Below are 4,708 nucleotides of genomic sequence, written 5' to 3' on the forward strand. Positions count from 1 at the left end.
GTTGTTGCCTAGTATTAGGTCTAGGGATTTTGCTGAATCAACAGTATGTGTGGTACAGTTCAAAGCGGTGAGTAGTGGGAGCCAGTCTTTGATGTTAGAGGTGGGGTTGGGTGGTGAGATTAATAGGAATTCTGTTTTGAGGGTGTTAAGTTTGAGGTGGTCAACAGTTAACCAGTGTTGAGTTTTGATCAAGATGTTATTGAGAGTGCTGATATCATTAGGGGAGGTAATTTCAAGTACAATTGCATACCATCAGCTTTGTTGGAGATGTTCGAGCATTTGAGGATTTCTGTCAGGGGTTCCATGTATAGATTAAACAAGGTGGGGGAAGGTAAGTAACCTTGGGGAACGCCAATAGTGACTGGCGTCTGATCGGATAAGTCATAATTGATTAGGACTCATTGAGATCTCTTTAGTAATAATAATAATAATCCACATTTGTAAAGCGCACAATCACCCGTAAGGGTCTCTAGGCGCTGGGGGCCGTCGGGAAGATTAAGCAAGCTATTGCCCAGAGTCACACGGTACTGGGCTAATCTGCTGCCGGTGCCGGGGATCGAACCGTGATCCCCAGATTCCGGAGTCAGTCACCCTGGCCGCGGCGCCACACCTCTCCCTAGTAGGAATGAGCAGAACTATTTTAAGACCGCACCAGAGAGATCCATCCTAAGTTCTAAGAGGTTCCGGAGGGTTTCTTGCTTGACTGTGTCAAACGCTGCTGATAGATCAAGAAGGATAAAAAAACAGGATTCATTATAATTGAGAAAGCGTAAAGCATCATCAACAATGTGGACCATGGACAATGTGGACCATGACTGTGACCTAGTCTAAAAACCAGATTGGCAGTGGTCGAGGAGTTGGTGCTGGTCAATGTGATTGCAGAGTTGTTGATGAACAAATTTTTCCAGGAGCTTGGCTAATGTTGAGATGCTCGAAATGGGGCAAAAATTGTTGGGATCAGAGTGATCCACGTCTGGCTTTTTTAGGATAGGTGTGACTTGTCCACTTTTTAGACAGTCAGGCATGGGGCCTTGCATAAGAGAGGCATTGTTAATTCTGGTCCAAAAGGGTATCAGGAGGTGTGAAGTTTCCTTGAGGTATTTGGAGGGGAGAGGGTCATTGAAGTGGTTGTAAATTTTAGTGGAAGACAGTTGTTTTGAGATGTCAAGAGTACTCAAATGTCTGAAAGATGGACCATGAGGCATTGTTTTTAGGTTTAAAGAGGTTGCTAGGACACATTTCCTGCGAAGTGGAAGTGCATTGTGGTGGGGTTTCAGGCGGTACGCAATTCACAGCAATGCAGAGCTCATTGTCAATTGACTAAGATTTCTCAAAAAATAAGGAGGAAAATGTTTGACAATTAGGTAGGGTTGTAGTGTCAGATGTTAGGAATTACATGTCCCATTAGTTTGTTGTTTCACCAGTTCAAGGAGTTTTTGGGGACGATTAGAGGCTGTGTCCAGTTTCTGAAGGAAATCTGATGATTTGGCACTTCTGATGCTCCTATTGTAGTTCCTTCTTTTTTTATGCAACAGTTTAAGGTTTGAAAGAGATAGGGTCTGTCCCCACACTCTTTTTGCAATTCAAAGGGCACGGCGTTCCTCGTTAAGACTACAGTTTCTTTTTTTTACTCTTTATTCTTGACTGAACAGGAACAAATACAGTGGTGTCAAAATTATCACGTACATATACCAGTCATTGTTTTACTTTTTCTCCCCAGCAATAGTGATTGACGATTTCCATGATTACACTCTCATCATATATAAAAAAACACAGTATATTTGCTCGTCAGTCATCTCTGATATGCTACTTATTTTCTACTGTACATAAGATCAGCAGTACTCATCCAATACCCTCATGAACAATCAAAAAACATAACATCCCCCCACCCCCCTCCCTCCCCAAAGCTCCCACCTTGATCTCTCCCGTCTCCTGGTCGCAGTGGAATCCTTCTGTAGACTACCTCCTAGCTTCCATAGCAAACTTTTATACTGTAGTGTAAGGGTTTTGAGTAGCATGTGTGCCATCTCGGGCCCCAATATCTCCCCTCAATGAGTCTCTGCGCACTGTGTAGTTATTGTGGCCTGTCTTCCTGCGATGGTATTAAATCTAACCCTTCCAATTCCAACAGCATGACCTCCCAATCCAGTGCTATGATATGTTTCCGTTGACCCTTCTCTCCTCCTTTCTAAGAGCTGCACCCTCTGCTCGGCCCCACCTCACTAGGTCCATCTGCCACATGGTTGTTCTAGGGGGCCTGGGGGATTTCCATCTCATCGTCAATGCCCTGACTGCTAACAGAAGAGCCAAGTCTAGAATTTCAGTTTAGCCTTCAATGTTTTGGATCGTTTACGAGACCCCACTAGGCAGTACAGAGCTTCCTCTGGCACCGGCAGGTGGGTAATGGTATGTAGTACCTGATATATCTCCGTCCAGTAACCCCGCAGGTGTGGACAGGACCACAGCATGTGGAGGAATCCAGCCTCATCCTCCCCACAACACGGGCAACAGTGGGGGGCGTCCGGGAACATTCTGTGTAACCTCTTGGGAGTTCGATATGCCCTGTGAAGCACCATTACCTGTATACATTTAAATGTAATATTCTGCGATAGCCGCTTGGGATGTTCAAGTATAATCTGCCATGCCTTATCAGTCAGTACCGAATCAGTGTCCTGAACCCAGGTGTCCCTGAGTGTAGTAAGCGGGCTTGCTGCGTGTTCTCTAATCCCTGTGTATAGCAAGCGCACCAAATGTCCCCCCGTTCCCATATAATATAGTAAATGAACCAATTCGTGTTGCGTAGGTTTGAGCCGTTGTGGTGCCCAGGTATTACGAATATAATGTGACACTGTGGCATGTAACAAATATAATCTAGGGGGAGCACCCATGGCCTGCAAGAAGGAGTCATGGTCCAACAGGGTCCCATCTCCAAAAAAGGCACCCACCTCTTCTATCCCAGTCTCCGTCCAGGGGCGCAGTGTATGTCGTGTGAGCCTACCCTGCGGTGTCGGGATACCCATGAGAGGATGTTCTCTGCATATGGCATCACAGATGAGGTGTATGACAGTGCCCTCCTCCAGCACAGTAGGACCGTACGCAGAAGTGGAAGTGGAGGGAGCCGACTTCTCGGCAACAACAGGGAGTATAGCTCTCCTAGAGCTAGCCGGTCCATCGTGAAATCAATCTCGTGGAGATTCCTGCCGGCCACCCAGTATGAAAGCCACTGGAGTTGACTGGCATAGTAGTATCCGCGGAAATCCGGGACTCCCAGTCTGGTCCCTAATTGGAGTTTACGGTGGCTAATGAGTCTTCGACCAGCACCCCAGATAAGACTAATCAAGATAGTGGTTAGTGTGTTAAAGACATGCTGAGGGATAATCACTGGCACATTTACAAAACAATACAACAGGCGGGGGAGCATGACCATCTTAGAGATCGCAATTCTGCCCATGACGGACAGAGGCAAAGAAGTCCAGACTCCTACGCTGCTGCGAAGTCGCGTAATGGCTTGTTTAAAATTGCCATCAATTTGATCCTCTGGTGATCTATATACCTGTATCCCCAGGTATTTGAACCTGGTCTGGTCTTCCGGGATCGAATGCATCCCAAAGCGTATGAAGGAGGGATGTAGTGCTTCTCTAAAATAGAAACCATTCGATTTTTCGGGGTTGATGGCCAAACCCGATACCACTTCAAACCGGCAAAAAATATCATCAAGAGCAGCTCTAGGGCTAAGAGAAATAAAATCAGAGACAGGGGGCAGCCTTGTCGAGTGCCCCTGTACACTGGGTAACAATCCGAAATATAACGGCCTGTGCGTGCCCTAGCCGAAGGGTCCATATATAACAATCTGATCCACCTCAGCAAGGAGTCCGGGAAGCCAAAGCGTTTCAAGGCTTCGAACATAAATGTCCATGACAGGGAGTTGAACGCCTGTTTTAGGTCCAGTGCTATACAGCCCGCCCGAGGGTATTCCCGTGGCGTGGCCGCCATCAGTGCATGCAGTCTATGTGTGTTCAGGGACGTACTCCGTCCCGGGAGAAACCAGCATTGGTCTTGATGCACAAGGGCAGGAAGGTGGGATTGTATACGTAAGGCTATGGCCTTACTAAGGATCTTATACTCTGTGGAGAGCTTTGACAGAGGTCTATAATTCGCCATTTCCAGTGTATCCCTGCCGGGCTTAGGTATTGATGTGACCAGAGCCTGCATCGTCGATACGGGTAAATTTCCCTCCTCAAACGCCGTCCTGTACACCCTGTCTAGAACAGGCACTAGGGTGTCTGAATAAGTCGAGTAAAACTCTACTGGGAGCCCATCCATACAGGGCGTCTTGTTTCGGTTAAGAGTCTTGATAGCAGCACGTATCTCATGCTGTGTGATGGGCCCCTCCATCTCCCTCTGTATGTCAGCTGTCAGGACCGGGAAGGGGAGATCATTTAGGAACTCGGTCACTCCTGCCGGGTCCGCCAGGTCATAGGGAGCATATAATGCTCTCAGGTGGTCGTAGAATGCCTTGTTAATCTCGGATTGCGTGCGGACCAGGGTGCCCAACATGTCATATATTTGGGTTATCACCGTAGGGTCCGGTTGGTCCCGTATCAGGCGGGCCAGTAGGGTACCAGATCTATCAGCATCGGTGTGCTGACGGCGTAAATATTCTTTGTGGTCGATGGTCTGCAGTGTTTCCAGCACTTCTGCGTGATCA

The sequence above is a fragment of the Lissotriton helveticus genome, chromosome 1_2 (genome assembly GCF_964261635.1).
Source record: "Lissotriton helveticus chromosome 1_2, aLisHel1.1, whole genome shotgun sequence".
In the NCBI taxonomy this organism is placed as follows: Eukaryota; Metazoa; Chordata; class Amphibia; order Caudata; family Salamandridae; genus Lissotriton; species Lissotriton helveticus.